Source organism: Canis aureus, chromosome 4 (assembly GCF_053574225.1).
Source record: "Canis aureus isolate CA01 chromosome 4, VMU_Caureus_v.1.0, whole genome shotgun sequence".
Lineage (NCBI taxonomy): Eukaryota > Metazoa > Chordata > Mammalia > Carnivora > Canidae > Canis > Canis aureus.
This window is the reverse complement of record NC_135614.1, coordinates 37,381,763-37,401,597: the sequence shown is the minus strand read 5'-3', so window position 1 is coordinate 37,401,597 and position 19,835 is coordinate 37,381,763. Positions and strand designations below refer to the sequence as shown.

The 19,835-nt window shown below is 42.7% G+C and overlaps 1 protein-coding gene and 1 pseudogene across 10 annotated transcripts in view; both read left to right on the top strand.

Moving 5' to 3' along the window:
- Positions 1–19,835, top strand: part of MCC (MCC regulator of Wnt signaling pathway) — a 302,034-nt gene that overhangs the window by 9,134 nt on the left and 273,065 nt on the right. The window lies entirely within an intron of this gene.
- LOC144313117 (U4 spliceosomal RNA) lies at positions 1,210–1,339 on the top strand (annotated as a pseudogene).

Below are 19,835 nucleotides of genomic sequence, written 5' to 3'. Positions count from 1 at the left end.
TGGTGTCTATGTGACGTGGTAGGGCATTAGTAAACTTTGAAGTTACTTGCTTGGCCCAAACTGCACTTGACATTATAGCATAACAAATGTGTTGGGTTAACCACTTCTAGTTTGGTTGAAGGGCACATTTGGGAATTTAGTTTGGTCATATTACCATAACCTCCTCTCTATTCCCCATTTGTTTATTCATTCAACAAATACTGTATGCCTTCCATGCTAGGTGCTGTTCTTAGGTATGGGGATATAGAAATAAAACTGATACGGTCCTTGTTTGAATGGATCCTACATCCTAGAAGGAGGCAGACTAGACACATGACAGATGTATGTCCAGTGGTTACATGTGCTGAAAAGAGAAAATATACAGAGAGTAAAAGTGGAGGATGCTTATTAGAGTGATCAGGGAAGACCTGTCTATGGGAGTCTTTGGATTGACCCTGAATGAAATGAGGGATAGGGCCATGCAAAGATGGGAGATGATCTTTTCACTCAAGGGAAGAACAAAATTAAGGTTAAGCCTTTGACTCTTGACTTCAGCACTGGTCATGATTTCAGGGTTGTGAGATGAAGCCCTCCCTAAGTTGGGCTCTATGCTCTGTGCACAGAGCCCACTTGAGACTCTCTCTCTCCCTCTTCCACTCATGCATGTGCTCTTTCTTTCTCTGATAATAAATAAAATCTTAAAAGAAGGAATGGTTTAAAGAACTGAGTGGCACAGATATTGGCCATGAATGATCTGAAAACTGCCCTCCCTGGATGGTTGGTTCAGTGTTGACAGATGCTGTTAAATAGAATACAGGTGGGTTCTGAATTAGGAAAACTGGGTTCTACTTTCCACTGTCACTTGGACCAATTTCCTTCAACTATTTAGAATCATTGACCTTATTGCTATGAAACTTAGTATCAGTTTGTTGATTAATAGCAAACATAGCTCTAAGGAGCTTGGAATGCTGACACTTGTTTTCCTATTGAGTTATCTGGCAGTCAGATTATAACCAGAAAGTTGTCTGGTGAGCCTGGAACTGGACAAAGGGATGCTTCCGTTAGGTGGTACCATTAAGCCATTCTTTGATGTAATGCTTCTCTTATGCAAATTATTTGTATGACTGATGAGGAAACTGAGGTCTGAATAAGGCTGGCCAGGGGTGGAGGGGGAAGTGTAGAACACAAAGTTGTTGTTGTGTTGTTGTTGTTGTTTTAACTCCAGGGATAGCTTTTGCGCAGTGGCAGTATTGTAGCCAATTAGGTTTATCTGAGGCACGATTATTGCTAATTGAAAACTTTAACTCCAGGGATAATTTTTCCTCTTCCTTATATTCTTCTATTTCTGTATCACAGGATTTGCTTTAAAGTCTGCGTCTTGGGCAGCCCCGGTGGCGCAGCGGTTTAGCGCCACCTGCAGCCCAGGGCGTGATCCTGGAGACCCAGGATCGAGTCCCACGTCAGGCTCTCTGCATGGAGCCTGCTTCTCCCTCTGCCTGTGTCTCTGCCTCTCTCTCTCTCTGTCTCTATGAATAAATAAATAAAATCTTAAAAAAAAAAAAAATAAAGTCTGCGTCTTGGGGCACCTGGGCTGCTCAGTATGTTAAGTGTCCCAACTCTTGATTTCAGCTCAGGTCTTGATCTCAGGGTCCTGAGATTTGAGCCCCAAGTCGGGCTCCTTGCTGAGGATGGAACCTACTTAAGATTCTCTCTCTCTCTCTCTGCCTCTACTCCGTAACTCCCTCAGATCATGTATTCTTTCTAAAAATAAAGTTTTTTTTTTTAAAGTGTGTGTCTTGCAATATTCTGTACTTCTCTTAGAGGAAGCCTAATTCTTTAGTAAACTTGTCTATATATGACATTAATACTAAATTGCACTATTAAAATAATTAGAAGGATTTATTTTTTGTTTTGATCTTTTGGGTATATTGTAGTAGTCCGCTCTAGGTGGGTTCCTATTGGCTGAGATAGTTGGGGCTTAACAAGTCTTAAAAATCCAAAGGAACAGGGATGCCTGGGTGGGTCAGTGAGTGGTTGAGTGTCTGCCTTTGGCTCAGGGCATGGTCCCGGGCTCCTGGGATTGAGTCCCGCATCGGGTCCTCACAGGGAGCCTGCTTCTCCGTCTGCCTATGTTTTTGCCTCTCTGTCTGTCTCTCATGAATAAATAAATTCTTAAAAAAAAATCCAAAGGAGCAGTTGTGTTCTGTTTTTGGTGAAATAATGAGAGATGGGCTTACTGTTTAGATGGTTTGCCAGCTGCTCTGTGTTGATGGTTGCATGACTTGGTCAACCCTACTGTCCTTTTTGAAAAACTGCGGTAAGCTATACAGAACACATAATCTCCCATTTTAACCAATTTTAAGTATGCAGAGCTGTGGCATTACTACATTCACATTGTGTGCATCCCTTATCATTCTCCATCTTCAGCACATTCTCATCTGCCCCAACTAAAATTCCGTACCTATTAAACACTAACTCCCCATTTCTACCCCAGCCCCCTTCCTGGCAACCACTCTTTGACTCTGTCTCTCTATGAATCTGACTAATCTAGATCCCTCACTAAGTGTAATCAAGACATACTTGTGTTTTTGTGACTGGTTTATCTTCCTAGCTATGTCTTCAACCATCATTAATACCGTAGCATGTGTCAGAATTTTCTTCCTTTGTAAGGCTGATTTTTTTTTCCATTTTGTTTATACATTCATCCTATTTTTTTTCATCCTATTTTGTTTTACATTCATCCATCAGTGGACACCTGGGTTGCCTCTCCCTTTTGGCTGTTGTGAATAATGCTGTGACGAACATGGATGTACAATTAATTACCTGAGTTCCTGCTTTTCTGTTTTTAAGGTATACACCCAGAAGTGGAATTGCTAGACCATCAGGTAATTCTGTGTTTAAATTTTTGAGGAATTGCCTTCACATTTTCCATAGTGGCCTCTGTGCTTTACATCATCCCCCCCAGCAGTGCACAAAGGTTCCAGTTTCTCCACATCCTTGCCGACACTTGTTCTTTTTGGTGCTGCTTTGCTTTTGACCCAATAGCCATCCTAGTGGGTGTGAGGTGGTAGCTCATCCTGGGTTCCATTTGCATTTTCCTAATGATTCCTAAATATTTAGGATCATCTCTTGTGCTTATCAGCCATAGCGGTCTTTGGAGAAATGCCTATTTGAGCCCTTGCCTGTTTCTTTAATTGAGCTGTTTGGGTTTTTTGTTGTTGTTGTTGTGCCATAGTTCTTCCTGTAGTTGGGGTATCCATCCCCTACCCCTTTTATCCTTTGTGCTGGTCTCTTGTTATGTTTTGTGGTTGGGGCTTTGCAGGCACTTTTGGTATTTCCAGATGGAGCGACAGCATAAAATGAGGCAGGAGAATAAAGCGCTTCCCCACGGAAAACAAACAGACTCCGCCCAAGCCAGGAGGCTCCTTCCTCCACTGTGTCCAGGAAGAAGTGGTTTCCGAATGCATTGTGGGGCCAGCTTGTGCTTCACAGGCACATGACCAGCAGCTTTTCCTATGGAGCTAGAGCTAGACACCCCCTAGCAACATTGGGCATGCACCAGAGTTTTCTGTTCACGGCAGTTGAAGAGTTACTTTGCACATGCTGTGATTTCACAGTATTTTTTTTAAAGATTTTATTTATTTATTCATGAGAGAGGCAGAGACCTAGGCAGAGGGAGAAGCAGGCTCCCTGCAAGGAGCCTCATGTGGGACTTGATCCCCAGAACCTGAGATCATGCCCTGAGCCAAAGGCAGATGCTCAACCGCTGAGCCACCCAGGCATCCCATGATTTCACAGTATTTAAAGAGGAGTTTTAGGAGAGGGTTTTAGCAAGGGCGTGGGGAGGGCTGTGGAGAGTAGCCAAGAAGTCTGAGGCTGGCGTGTTAGATTAGATAACTGTTACTTTATTTCTTGGTGCTATGAATCTAATCCTGGTTAAACCAAATCTAATTTATTTTCATGCTTGATTGGGAGCACTTTTGATTAAGTGTTTGGATGACAGTAAGCCCTCATATAAGAGGGCTAGTGTTGAGGAATGAGCTAGTCCAGAGGCTGCGGTGCCCCAACTGATGATTAATAGAGTAATAATAGTGAGCAGTGGCAAAAATAGAGACACGAGGAGTTTTTACTTGTAGCTTAGAAGGGGTAGATTTAAACTCAAACGTGGGATCCTCTTTTCAGGATACCTTGGTACATGTGGGGAGAAAGTAGTCCACCTTCTGCTATGACTAGTAGGGACTTCCGAGACTGGGTTTTCACTTGGGGCTTCTGAGTTGCTTATGAAAATGCTGTCTGGACACAAGTGTGATTATTGGCAAAGGATGGGTCTGATGCTGAGAAAGCTGCCTTCAGACCCTTCAATTCTCAAAGTGTGAAAGACAGAGCATCTATCTTACCATCTTACATTAAAAATGGCCCTAGCTAGTGATGGTGACATACAGGGGTTGGGGAATATGTCGAATGATGAGGAAAGGCTCTGGTGTTTTGGCACCTTCTGTACTACTCTACTGAGTCAGGTTACCTCCGTTGTCTGTGTGTGAAACTATGCTGTGGTGAAGCTGTTTACTCTGAAATCCTAGCTCTGCCTCTTCCTAGCTGGGTAGTCTGATAGTTGCTTTTCTGGGCTATGTGTTCCCTATTATAAAATGGTGGTGTTAGAATAGTATCACCCACCTTAGACAAATGTTGTGAAGGCCAGGAGATAAGCCTTGGAGCACTTATCAAAGTGTCTGGTAAATACTATTGTTATCTTGTGCTGCTGCAGTGATAACCCAACTAACTTGTCATTGTTTTGCTCTGATGGTGCTTACTTGCCACAGTGATGGTGCCAGGGAGAACAGAAGCACTTTATAAACAGAACATTAGGAGCTGTGGTTGGAAGCACTGGAATAATGTAAAAGAAGTTCTTAAGTGTAGATAGATAAGTCATGAAGAAAATATCTAGGGATCCCGAGTCTTACAGCCCCCTGATGATTTTGTTCTCTGGATCTTAATGCCAAAAACTCACTAGGAGGGAAACTGTTTTTTTTTTTTTTTTTTTTAATAATAAATTTAGTTTTTATTGGTGTTCAATTTGCCAACATACAGAAAATAACACCCAGAACACCCAGTGCTCATCCCGTCAAGTGCCCACCTCAGTGCCCATCACCCAGTCACCCCTACCCCCTGCCCACCTCCCCTTCCACCACCCCTAGTTCCTTTCCCAGAGTTAGGAGTTTTCATGTTCTGTCTCCCTTTCTGATATTTCCTACCCATTTCTTCTCCCTTCCCTTCTATTCCCTTTCACTATTATTTATATTCCCCAAATGAATGAGACCGTATAATGGAAACTGTTTTTTCTAAATATTGGCAAGTCTTCGAAAAGAAAGGTGGCTCATTTCTTTTCTTTTTTTGGGGGGGGCAGGATTCTTGGAGGCAGAATGTTAATGAGCTAACAAATGGCACGCAACACTAATTGCTTTCTGTTACTCTTTTGGTATATTAATTGTTTTTATTTTTGTCTGGGCTGTAGCGTCTTCAGTCCCTGTTGTGCCCAGTAGAACCACACCTATTGCTGATGGAAAGTGGGAGAGAGAAGGGGATCAGCACCCCCACCCCCCACCCTGGCCCAGGAGGAGGATGCACTGTCAAGAAACAGATGGTGTCCTTGTATTGTGTGACTCCTTATTTCACGAAGATGAGACTTTATCAGGGATGCATACTTGTGGATTCCCTTACAAGTTTTGATCTGGTAACTGTGGGGAGATAGCGGTGCCGTGGGAGCTTTGCTTGGGCCGGCAAGAGTGCTGGAGGAGCCCCATCTGCTGGAGGGGTGACGCAGGCCTGGGTACATGGGTCTGAGAGAGCTGGAGTGTGCCCCACAGCCCTGAAGGCCTTGCTGGTGCTGCTTGTGGCTAACATTTTCATTTGAAAGAAGGTTTTTGTTTTTGTTTTTTCTTAAGTGTCTTGATTGAGGTTTTATCTAATCATCAGACAGGAGGAAGTGGTAGAGTGACGTCTCTCCTGCTTGAAAGTTGTTAGGTTTGGTCCTTTGCTGAAGAGTATGTGCCTGAGGGCCACAGGAAGGAGATGGCCAGGGTTGGAGGCCTAAATGAGCCTCAGGCTCTAAGTTTCACTTTTCTGGTCGTGATGTGAAGTTTTGGACGCCCTGAGCTTCCACCTCAGTGGACACCTGCAGTGATGTTGCCCAGTCCCATGGCTGAAACTAGTCCCAGGACACCTGGGTGGCTCAGTGGTTGAGTGTCTGCCTTTGGCCCGCATAGGGCTCTGCATGGAGCCTGCTTCTCCCTCTGCCTATGTCTCTGCCTTTCTCTCTGTCTCTCATGAATGGATAAATAAAATCTTTTAAAAAAAGAAAAAAAAGTCTCTCATCAGCTAAGCTGTGGCCTCCCAAGTCTGTGTCTGATGATGTGAATATCCAACGTGGAAAGCTGGAGCACAGGTCTTAGGTAAAACCAAACATCTTGCTCCTCCCTTCTGCCCTTGGAAACAGAATTGCACACTATTCTCTCTTCCTGCTTTTCCTTCCATGGGGACAGCGGCGCATCTTAGACCCTACAACATGACACCTCCTTCAGGAGGCCTGTCTCAGCTTCCAGTCAGTGCTTGCCAAGTACCCCATGCAGGCTGGCAGCATGACTCATTTCATTGACTTTCCCCCAGCACTCTATCATATGACGTATTTATGTATTTCTCTGTCTTAGAAGCTTACCTGGTGGGGGGTGGCCCATGGCCAGAAATTTTTTTTTTCTCAGCATACTTTCTAGGCTGACAAGATACATGACAGTTAATAATCAAGAAAAGCAGTTAAAAAATATACCCACAAACTAAGAGGTAGAAAAAATACACAAAGGGCAACTACTTATTTATGACCTAGTGATGTAAGCCCTGCTATCCACGCTCAGGTTCCCTGTCCCTGCAGATAGATCCTGGCTATACCTCCCTTCCATCTTGTCCTGAAGGCAAACACTGAGCTTACCTTCAGGAGACCACCCAGTACGACTGGGGTTGGAGAGAGATGTTTTCATCTGTGTCTCATGGGAGTATCTGAGGCTGGCTGGTGGTCTCTCTTAAGAAGAGAGAGCAGAGTGGAAGCTGATTGGAAGTAGGTTCCAGGCCTGGGATGGTAAGAGTAGCTCCAGGAGCTGGAATTAGATGATGTTATTATATTAGAAATGATAAATGTGGAAGACAACAATACTAAGATTTCGTTGAAATATTTCAAGTGAAGCAATTACTTCTGTTTCATCTTGCAAGTATTTTTCCCTTTATGCATTTCAAAGTCTAAATCTATACTTTCTAACACATGTCACTTTCATGCCAGAAAAGTCATGTTCAAATGCATCCCCATTAGAAATTACTGTTGTCCATTCATACTGTAACCTAAAGTAAAATCGTAGAACTCACAAGAATGGTTAACCTAATGTCTCTAACCTTACCAAGATTTTTTTTTTTCCAAATTAGAAATGAGTATGTGGTATTTAAGGATGAGGATGTGGAGGATAATTCTATATATAATTTTGTACCACATCCAAAATGACATCCTTTTCTACAGAGGTAGGGAAATCCCTGCATTTAAGTGTCAGTATTCATTTGCAAGTGGCAGATATATGTTAATTGCTTTTCTGGGGTGAATGATTCTTAGTCTGGTGGGAAGGATAAAGATTTCAATTCATTTCACTAATTTTAAAAATTCCAGTAGTCATAGGTTACTATATGGAGCTTATAAGTCATTCCAGTGAGGTCTGGGTTATTGGGTGGATTTCCTTGAAAATGTGGCATTCCTCAGTGGTAGAATGAAGTCTTCATCACAGCAGTCAGCAGACGATGCTCTGGGTGACTCTGAGTGCCCTGAATTGCTGGTGCTGATGTGGGTTGGATGGAAAGATGGGCATGTATTATGCCTTGAAATGATGAGGCTGATGCAATATCTTAGAAACACTTCTTAGCACAGCAGTTGGAATTGGAAAGTTAGTATGATCAGTTACATAGAGTTCTGAGGTTTATGATAAAAAATTTATCTTTTCATTGTTCTTCTGTCAAAGAGCCCAGGTAAAGACTGATGGTCTTTTCCCGCCTTTAATTCACCAAGTAAATGGAGGAAAGAATTTAAGTTGCCTTTTTTCCCCCTAGTAATCTCTATGCCCAGCATGGAGCTCAAACCCATGACCCCAAGACCAAGAGTTGCATGCTCTGCTGATTGAGCCAGCCAGGCACCCCTAAATTGTGTTTTAAAAATACTCTAACAGCAGCTCTTTCTGCCATGGGGTCCTGTCTCTGTGCTTTATTACCTTTTATGCGCTGAAAAAAAAAACTCTAACATTAATTATTAATAGGAAGAGGCCAGCTTAAGAAAAAAAGACATTAGTTTGTAAATTTGTGGATAACATAAACCAGACTATATAGTGGTAAAAATGAAGGCAGTTACATACAGTATTAAGGAGTAGCAATCAAAAGTGTGAAGCACTTTGCATGCATTTTTTAATGTCCTTTCCCAGCTTAAAACTCTTCATTTCAGGGTACCCAAACCCTCAGCCCCTGGTGACCCCTGTAGCTCAATCTCTGGCTGCCTCTCACCCTTATGTTCTAGTTTCCAGCCACCTCAATTACTTTTAGTAACTTGGAGGTGCCTGACTATCCCTTGGTCTCAGAACTTCACATCTGCTCTTCCTACACTACCCATATCTTCAACTGTTGTGTATCTACCTTATGTTTGTTTCTCTCCTAGGATTTAAGTGTGTGTCCTTTCCAAAGTCTTTCCCGATATTCCTACTCTGGTCCGGATGCTGTGCTGTCTCCTCTGCTCTGATGGCATTAGCTATTTCTAGCCCTTCATATACTGCACAGGCCTGTGGACTTGATATTTCCTACCAAAGTGGCTGCTATTCACCACTGATAACTAGCACCTGCATAGAACCTAGCTCTCTGCATTCCCTTTAGAGTGAATGACCTTAATTTAAACTTTGCAACAGCTCCATGATAGGATAAGGGCCCTATCTTTAGAGGCATTTGTTTGGTAGTGAGCTGTTGGAAGCTCAGACAGATTAAGGGTCTTGCCCAAGACCCTACATCCAATAGGTGGCTGGGCCAAGTTTAAACTGGAGTCTGATTCCAGAAGTCCCTGCTGTGTGTGCACAGTGCTTACAGCCTTCTCAGACCATGTGGTCATGGCCTTAAGAATGGGCATCTTTGTAGGAACTCGGATTGGTGGGGGTTGATAGGTTGTAGGGAAGGAGGGGGATTGAGGATGATATCCAGGTTTTTGAGAGGATTATGCTGATAGGTGAGGTTGGGATTTTGTGGAAAATCTTAATTTGTAGGGAATGATGAGTCTGGATTTGAGCATGCTGAATTCGAGATGGCTGTTGGTCTTCAAAGGGGAAATGTGCAGTAGGCTATGTGATAATAGGGCTCAAAAATTGGTCAGAATTTGGGAATCTTTGGCCTTCATGGCTGTTTGCTCCCAGTGCAGAGGAGCTGATGGGCTCTGTTCCAGCCACTCCCAGTAGATGCCTGTGCCTCACAGAACACATAAATAAGGAGTAGAGTGAAGCAACCAGATAATGTGTGTATTCAAATGCAGCTCAGAGAACTGTAGTCTCTGCCTTCTAGCATTGGATGTATATGTAATATACACATTGATGCCGATGGTTCAGAATCAGCATTATAATTGAAATAAGTTATGTTTTTTAAGTTTTGGTTCTTTAATTTTTAAAAAAGATTTTATTTATTTATTCACGAGAGACACAGAGAGAGGCAGAGACACAGGCAGAGGGAGAAGCAGGCTCCCTGCAGGGAGCCCAACATGGGACTTGATCCCGGGACTCCAGGATCATGCCCTGGGTTGAAGTCAGGCGCCAAACTGCTGAGCCACCCAGGGATCCCCATGGTTCTTTAATTTTTTTAAAGAAAAATTTGATTAGCTCATCACACATGAGCATTTCTGCCTTTGATTGTTCCTTAAAGAGCAGGGTAAGGAGTAAGGGGCATGTGGTTATAATCGTAAAAGTAATGCATGTATATACCAAATTTGGAAAATAAAGGAATAAACAAGAAAGTCTTATACTATCAGGTAACATTTTGGTATGTTCTTTTAGTAAAATTTCTTTAAATTAAAAAAATTTAAGTTCTTTGTATTTTCTTTAAAAACACATTTTAATAACTCTGAAGTTTTTTATGGAATGTAACATGGACTATTATTGAATAAATAAGTTTTCATTGTTCATATAGGTAATGTATCAACACAATTTTGTTTTCTTATATCTTTAGAGCAGATGGAGGGAGGAGCAAGATTGAGAGGGAGAAAATGTGTGTAAATGAAGAAACTGAGCAGTATATTGTACAGTGTTGCTGTCTGACGTTAAAGAAGAAAAAACAAAGGTGCCTTGGGGTCCTGGGATGGTCTTTGTAAAGTAATCCAAAGACTAAGAAGATCAGTGTAAACACACACACACACACACACACACACACACACACACACACACAGGCTGTAATAAATTGGGACCATCTGTTAGGTTCTTCCTAGGCCTGCTTGCTTAGTTTTCTGACCGTTCCTTATTTCAGAATGCCTTTCAAATGGTGGCAGAATGCTGGGTGTCAGATGGCACCAGGGATAAAGTGCAGCAAGGCCAGCAAGGCTGGGCAGCAGATCTGCAGCCAGCCTGGGTTGCTTCACAATTCCGTATGATTAACTTTTGGGACCAATCTAACTGTGGCCACTGTGGCCTTGACCTTCTGATCCGTGGGGCTGTAGGATGGGGATTATGGGGGGAGAGGGGTTAGGGAGTGAACTCACTTTTTTTTTTTTTTTAAACCACCATGTGTGAAGCCAATTTTAGAATGCTGTTTTTAAAGAGAATATTTCATGTGCACATCTAAGAATGTATTGCTTCCTTCTTATGTGTGTTGATATTAACCTGTTTCTGCACAGTCTGCTACTAACCTATTGTTGCAGAGTTTTCTGTGAACCCATCTATTTGTAGGAAGCTTAATCCCTGGGGTCCCATGGAGTCCCTTTTTTTTTTTTTTTTTTTAAAGATTTTATTTATTAGACACACACACACACAGAGGCAGGCTCCATGCAGGGAGCCCAATGTGGGACTGGATCCCGGGTCTCCAGGATCATGCTCTGGGCCAAAGGCAGTGCCAAACCGCCAAGCCACCGGGGCTGCCCAGTCCTTTTTTTTTTTTTTTTTTTTTAAAGATTTTATTTATTTATTTATGGTAGACAGAGAGAGAGAAAGAGAGAGGCAGAGACACAGGCAGAGGGAGAAGCAGGCTCCATGCCGGGAGCCTGGCGCGGGACTTGATCCTGGGACTCCAGGATCGTGCCCTGGGCCAAAGGCAGGCGCCAAACCGCTGAGCCACCCACGGATCCCCCTGCCCAGTCCTTTTTAATTATAGGGGCTACTGAAATTTATTTTTTGGCCAAAGAGTGTTACCATTATGAATTGCTAACTAGTATTTCTCAGTTTTAATGCTAACTTTCTATAAATAACAACAAAATTATTACTTGAAAGCCTACAGTTAAAGGCTTTATTTAATTTTTGTTTAAAGTGGGTATGGCCTGTAGTGCCCAAGATCGCGAATCCGAGAAACCGCCAAGGAGCTGACACCGATGCAAACACACGAGGGTTTATTTACAAGCTCGAGCCTGGGTCCAAGTGTACCGGACGCAGCGGAGCAGGGACTTGGACCCCGAGACTATGAGGCTTAGCAACTTTATAGGGGCCAGTGGCCAATGGGATAGGCAGAAAGTCGCAGTCATACTGGTCTGCTGAGCCGGATTTCCGGCTAGGGTGTGTCCTGGTCTTTGACTAGGGTGGGGCAGTGCCCTAAGTAATAAGCAGGTCAGCACCAGGCGGGTGCAGCCCAAAATAGAGTCAGTCCTGGTCTGCTTGTCCAGGGGTAGGGGGTTTTGTTCAATTTCCTGGGTCCTACATGGCCAAAATGCTAATCTAGAACAACCTCCTGGTTTACAAACTATGCCAGGTAATCAATTTAGCTCTTGGAATCAGCCTATTTCTTTTTTCAGAGTATCTATTTCTGTTTTTGAAGGGAGGAGAGCCTGCTTTGTAGCTTCAGATTTTGTTTTTTGGGAGTTTATGGTCATTGTTTTTCATTTAAGGAGTTTTTTTTTTTTTTTTAAGTTTTTATTTATTCATAAGAGAAAGAGAGAGACAGAGAGAGAGAGAGAGGTGCAGAGACACAGGCAGAGGGAGAAGCAGGCTCCATGCAGGGAACCCGATGTGGGACTCCCAGTCTCCAGGATCAAGCCCAGGGCTGAAGGTGGCGCTAAACCGCTGAGCCACCCGAACTGCCCATTTAAGGAGTTCTTTAACCCTGTGGCCCTATCCTGGATGACCTGTCTGGAGGCTGTGGTTGCTAGGATGGTCTCAGGTCTTTGCTGCTTTCAGGAAGTAAAGGGAAGGCCGAAAGCTGAAAATTGGCTTTGCTTTCCTCTGAACCCCAATCCCTTCTCTGACATGTTGAAAGCTAACCTGGGAACATAGGCAGGGTACAAGGAAGTGTCAGAGCCTGGTTTCCTGCCGAGAAATGTCATTGAATACAAACGTATTTTCTCAAGCATAAGCTAGAGCATTCATTCATTCAGGAGTAAGACTGAAAATAGAGTTGGTTGTGGGAATTTTTTTTTAATTTTTTAAAGTTTATTTATGATAGTCACACAGAGAGAGAGAGAGAGGCAGTGACACAGGCAGAGGGAGAAGCAGGCTCCATGCACCGGGAGCCCGACGTGGGATTCGATCCTGGGTCTCCAGGATTGCGCCCTGGGCCAAAGGCAGGTGCCAAACCACTGCGCCACCCAGGGATCCCGGTTGTGGGAATTTGGATGGTGAAAGCCTTCATACTTGGTGATTCCAATACCCCAGGATTAGGTCCATCAAAGGATTGTAGCAGAAACTTGATGGAATGATTGGAAATGTTTTCGGAGTGCTAGTCTGGCTTCCTTTTCATTAGCCCTCAAAGTATCCTTAGTCAAAATGAAGTGATCCCAGCTTACTACAGATGCTTCTCTATTGGTTTCCCTCTTTCCTGGGAGGAAGCTGGTTTGTTAAGAATTACCATTCCTAGCAAGGCAGAGGAAGGAACTGATCAGTTTCTAATCCTGGAATCTGCTTTATGCTCTGCTCTAATTGCTACTACACATTAGAACAAGCATCCAGGCCATCAGAGGAAGTAGGTGTTGTCTGATAGTGTGGCTGAAGTAAGTCCCTGTGTGGCACTCATCAGTGACTTCCTGGAAGTCCCCCACCCTGCTTCATATGGCTGGTGGGTGTACCATGTTCAGAAACTTGTGTGTGTTGGAGAAACTGTATTTCTCTATAGAGAGCTAAAACTCTGCTTTCCTCTGTGTGTCAGTGGTACAGATAAACCTGAGAGCAGTCCATAATTAGTGGAATTTAGGGGCACAACAAAATAGGCAGAATTGGGAGGATGAAGAAAGAAATTGGGAACAGCGGGATCCCTGGGTGGCGCAGCGGTTTGGCGCCTGCCTTTGGCCCAGGGTGCGATCCTGGAGACCCGGGATCGAATCCCATATCAGGATCCCGATGCATGGAGCCTGCTTCTCCCTCTGCCTGTGTCTCTGCCTCTCTCTCTCTCTCTCTGTGACTATCATAAGTAAATAAATAAATAAATAAATAAATAAATAAATAAATAAGAAATTGGGAACAGCATATTTTGTGGAGGAAGATTTTATTAACCTATCTACTCTTTTGATATCACTGTGTTTCTTTTATCACCCTGTTTACTATGGAGGAGTTTCCTGATATTTATTACCTTGTCCATTTGCATAGTGTTATTTGCATTTCTTAATCTGAATTAATCATGAAAATGCCCTCATTTGGTCCAGCTGACTCAGCTTGGCACCACTACATGCCTACTCTCACCCCTTTTCTAAAAATTCTATTTCATTTTTTCTCTACATGCACATGTTAAGTGGTTTAAAGTGTGTGGCCTCATCCTAACATCTCATGCTGAATTTATTCGTGCCCTACAAGTGTGGAAGCACCTTCAGTGGCTTGGAATGTCTGGTATTTTATGTGTTCTGCTGGAATGCCTAACACAATATGAGAGGATCAAAGAAGACTCTTTTGAAAGACTATATGTTGAAGGCATGACTGAATAGCGGACAGAATCCCTGACTCAGCTTTCTATAAATTCCCCGCGACCTCATTGCTCATCCACAGGACTTTCCCTGTAGGTGCTTTTGGAAATTCTTGAGCAATTGGGAAGCCTCTGTTCCCCTTGTAGAGTATCCTGGAGCTGGTAATGGAACTTTGCCAGAAAAGGTAAAGGACACACAGTCATGGCATTCCTCCTGTTTGCTAGAGACTATGTATTGGTTCAGTCATTGGTAATGAATCACTTTCCTGCTTTGGAGGAAATTCTGCTTTTCTTTAAACTCCAAAAGTTTGTCCAATGTCACTTTTAGCCTTCCAGGAACTGTTCTGATAAATACAAATACAATAGATTCTTTTCTTTCTATTATCACGGAACTAATGGTTCTCTCTCCTTAGTTCATTAACGTTTTCAGATTGATGAAATGGTAATAGTGACTTTATTGCTTGCCCTGTTTCTGTCGTACCTCTTGCTGGCAGGAATCCACGCCATCTTGTCAACATTAGTACGTTTTTTGTGATGCTGTGCTGCCTACCCACGTGATAGTGGGTTTTTTTTTAAGCTTGATGGAAAATTCAAATGAATAAAGGACAACACAGTAAAAGAGACATAGTCTATGATAGGAAAATAATGTCCCTTAATTCATTCACTGAAGTGTTTCCTTGCACTCTGTGCATTATCGTATTCATTTTTAAAGAATAATTACTGTGTTTTGTTGAAAGAATGGGCTCATAAATTCTAAGAAACTAATTATATTTTGTTACTGGTGTTGCTAGAATTCTAATAAGCTTATTCCTATTTCTAGTTTAGCTGTTAGAGAAGGGAACGTATCCTAAAGTGGACAAATGTATTTGGTAATTAAAAATTACTGAGAGAGAAATAATGATATTTTGTCATTGGAAGAGTTTTCTAACACATGGTTATGCTGAGAGCAGCATGGTAGAGCCTGATTTTAAATTGAAGAAGGAAATAAAACTGCATCTTTATTCTTTATGTAGCTCTGTCAGAGGAGGAATTAAGTGAGGGCATATTAACTTGATCATACTTATAGATTCTTCTGAGACTTAAGAAAAAAATCCATAGTATTTATATGGATGATGGAAGATCTCAAAAAGTTACCAGCAGAACAAAGATGGCTATACCACTAGGCTTCCAGTGTTAGAGGTGATAATGCTGACTCACATTTGAGTGTTTACTATGTGCCTGGGAGGGTAAGGAACTTGAGACCAAGGTGAAATAACTTGCCTAAGGTCACAGAGTAAGTGGCGGGCCCCAGATAACTAAAGCCATATTTAGTTCCCTTAGGTGAAACTGAAAGAAATCAAGAAAAGGATAAAATATACACAAGCTAAAGCTAGTCAAGCTCCAAATTTCAATGCAAAAAAACTGAGTTAAAGTATATTCAATTAATCAGTCATCTTTGATTATCCAAATATTCTTATTCACTTGAATTTCTGTTAAGGTAACCAACTGTGTCATTAAGAACCTTTTTTTCTTTTTGTTTTTTCTTTTTAAGCTTGGTCTTGTACCTGTGGGTTATATCTGTTTTCTGTTTAAGATCCAAGCCTGAAGGCATCACTGTACACAATGCTTAACACTTGCCTAATTTGTGAATCCAGCATTCTGGGTGGTTGGTGGAAGAGATAATGACTCTGCCATTGTTAGTGATGGGGAAACTGAGTCAAGGAAAAGCAAAAATATTTCTTGCCATAGGAATCCACAGCAGTCAAGTCAGTAGCATTATATCCTGTGAGTCTGTGCTTGGGAACGTAAACAAGGACCTCTTAGATAAAAATATTTCCTTCTGTTAAAGTAAACTTACTTGATCATTTAAGGGTCCAATTCCAAATAGTACTGCTGCAATCACTGACTTAGTTAAATTGCTTAGTTAAGCTAGATTAGCTGATCGACAATTTAATGAAGCAAATATATTTTTGTCTTTCAGCAAACTTAATTTCTTCAAGGAGGGATTAAATTTTAAGCCCATACATGCCAGTATTTTACTTGTGGATTTCCTTAGTTTTTGCAGAAAAATTTAAAGAGGTAAAGTGAAATAGTTGTCTCTGTGTCCAAGGCTTTTCTTAACACCTATGTTGGTAGCATTTGGGCCCTTTATTTATTTATTTTTTAAAAAGATTTTTAAAATTTATTCATGAGAGACAGAGAGTCACAGACATAGGCAGAGGGAGAAGCAGGCTTCCTGTGGAGGGCCTGATGTGGGACTCGATCCTAGGACCCTCGGATCATGACCTGAGCCAAAAGGCAGATGCTCAACTACTAAGCCACCCAGGTGTCTCTGGACCCTTTAAATGAAAGAGCAAAGACCTCCCAGGCTACTTGGAAGACCACCTGCATGGGAGTTAGTGGGGAGCAAAGGTCACCTGGGGTTCCATGTTGGGGTTTCCCTTTCTCTGCTTTGGGAGCAGAGACCTTGTTACCATTTTCTCTGCTTCGTCTAGTAAGCTGAAGAGTTAAAATAGGCCTGTGTCAGAAAATAGGCCTGTGTTTTTATATCCCAATATGTGGGGTAAAGTGAGTCAGGGAGAGATGGGGGGGAGCACTGCGGGGATAAGGATGACACGGACATTTTGGGAGTCTAGGAGCCTGGAATTTTCATTCTGTAAGAGGTCAGCCCACGGGGACTAGACTGAGTGCTTTATTTTCTTTATCTTTTGTTTTGTATAGTTCTTTTTCATGACACTAGAAATGAATTTGATGTGTCTCCCTAGTAAATTTTGGAATTCTATCAGTGAAAAAGGCTAAGTCCAGCCTCTCAAATCAACACACCTGCACGGGCTCCCCCTGCCCCCTCACTCTGTTGCACTTAGCTGAAGTGAATGCCTCCGGGGCTTGGATATCCAGACACCCATGACCTAAAGGTGAATAGCTGTATTATCCATTACTGACTCTTAAATGATTACCTTTGTTACCACTTCCCATATTTAGGAAGGCATACACTGAAATGGCTGAAGAAGGAATCTATTTTTATTATGTCTTAATCAGGACATTAAGTCATAAGCAGATTTTTCTTTTTCTTTCCAGAAGTGATTAAAGCAATGTAGATCTAGCTCCTTTAGGTGCCTTTTCCTATTTAGCATTCTAAACTTTGTGGTAGGTAGAAGCAAATTTTGTTAAACTGCCCTGCTCTTCCCATTTCTCTTCCTCTGAAACACCTTCTTATGCTCTCTTTCCTCTGTAGATAAGTTTCGCATACCCTGTGTGCTTAAAAATTTTAAAAATGTAATTGTACTTTAGTCAAAATATGTAGTTAGGCTTTGGTGCTGAGCTCTTTGTACTTCATGGCCTTATCTCTGAACTCAATCTTGCCACCGCGAAAGAGAAACACAAGCAGTGTGTCAGTGGGGGTACTCTTGCTACCCTGCTAGTAATCATCTTTATTGCCATACGTTTCTCCTGATTGCTGCTCTGACATTTCCATGCAAATTACCAAGAGCAGCTGAACTAGATAAATTAGGCCCTTTCTGACCAAATAAAAAACCATTGACATTTTGGCATTGCTAAACTCATTAACAGTATTAGCCAGGAGTCCTGCTTTTAGCAGAGCTCCATTCTGGGCATGTGACTCTAGGTTGGGCAAGATAAAGACCTTATGGCTCCTAATTAGCAAGTGTAATAAATGACAGACAGTTTGTGGGAGTCTCCGTATAACATAAATCGGATTTAGAAAGGGAATACAACTTAATAATTTGTGTCAGTGTCAACGTAACAAAACAGCATCCGAAAAAGGTGAAGGAAAGGCTTTTTTGGATGCATTATCCATTACAGTAGTTCAGTTCCAGTTTAACCACCTAAGCATCCCTTATTGTGTGGGCCTTATTCGAAAAGGCTGATGGTGAGGAGTGCGCTGGCCTCTGGTTCCCTGAGGTAGAGCCTGTCTGAGTCAAGGAGCCCCATCTCCACCTGGAGAGAGATTTTACGGCTCTGACTCTGACACCAGGAGAAGAACTTGCCTGCTGGTGTTTCCTGGGGTTTTGTAAGGCCAGAATTATATGCCTGACTGGTCTGACTTGTTTCTTCATCCCTGGCTTCTTTGTCAAACCTCCGCCGCCCTTGGGCCGCATCGATCTTTCCACTGCTACCTACCCTGTTGTAATTTTTGCTGCCATTTTTCTTTTGTCCCCTTGGTTCCTGTTGCTTCTTCCCTGCATCCCTTTGAGAAGCGAGTCTGACCTTTGGAGATAATACCAGTTGGTGTTAATATTCCTGTCGTTGTGTTCTCTCCTAACCAGTCAGGATGCTAGTGGGTAAAATCGTTAGTTTCTCTGAGCTGGTGTGGCTTAGCTGATGGTTTCTCTCCCCTCAAGCCCAGTGCTGGGAACCACCCTAGAAGCTGGTTAAAACTAGTTCCCAGATAACCAAAGATGAATGATGATTAAAAAAAAAAAAAAATCTACTTCCCCAACTAAGAAGTTTTTCTGTTGCCAACAGTTTCTGGAGTGTTCTATTAGACAGTAAATGGGTAACTATTTCTAGGAGTGCGTGGTATACTTTAATGGCTGATAAATGTAGGGACACCGTATGTAACAGTATTCCATTTTTGGGCTGCTGGGTGGAAGGAGGACACAGGAGATGCAATGCCAACTGCCCGAGCTGCCTTTTGACCCTCACTGGGAGATAGAACACAAGTCCATGTTCTTCTGTTGGGTCAGATATCAAGTGAGTCTTAGAGATTAATGCTAGGTGTTGAGGGAAAGAGACATCATGGTCTGGAATGGTCAAGGGAAACTGATGAAGATGGTACATCCTACAGGACCTCCAGTCAGCAGGAAAGGGGGATTTCTGGGGGTACTGGTGCTGTGAGAGTGAGGCTGAGAGAGACTCAGGCAGAGTTGAGGGGGCAGGCGTGACTAGATGGGACTCCATATGGAGCGGGAAAGCCGGTGTTCAGCCAGGCTCCCGAGGACCTGTACTTGATACCAGCACCCATTGGCCACTTCAGGAGAACCCACTGCGGAGCTTTAGCAGGGGAGTGGGGCTAAAAAATGGGGCTTTGTGGAAGAGGACTCCTGAACGTCTTTGTGTAGGATTATCGGACAGGGAGATGTGATGTGGCTGGGAGGCAGAAGACTCCAGGCATTGTCTTAGTAACCCATGGTTGCAGAGAGACTGGGCCTAGAGGGAGATGAAGAATTGCTGGGTACAAGAGTGACAGGATTGACTGGAGACTGTGGGAGAAAGGAGCAGAGAAGGGTGGAAGATGGAGCTGGGGTGGTGGGGGTGGCGGTGGTTGTCCACTATTCATTTTACTTTCTTTTGCTCTAAGCCTGGTTCTATTTCAGCAGACATATCTTATTTACAAGATGTACAAGTGCAGAACTTATTTTTAGTAGCTTTATTAAGATCTTCATATACCATACAATATATCCATTTAAAGTGTATAATTCGGTGGTTTTTAGATCCACAGAATATGCAACCATAATCACAGTCTAATTTTATAACATTTTCATCATCCCTGAAAGAGGAACCCCATTAGCAGTCACTCTCTCTGCCTCCTCACTCCTAGGTAACTACTACTCTACTTCTGTCACTGTAGATTTGCCTGTTCTGAGAATCCTACATTACGTGGCTTCTCGTGACTGGCTTCTTTCACTTAGCATAATGTTTTCAAGGTTTCACTATGTTATAGCATGTCTATGTGACGCTGGGTTCTGATATGGCTGTTAGGTGGAGAAATAGTGCCCTAAGAGAGAGGC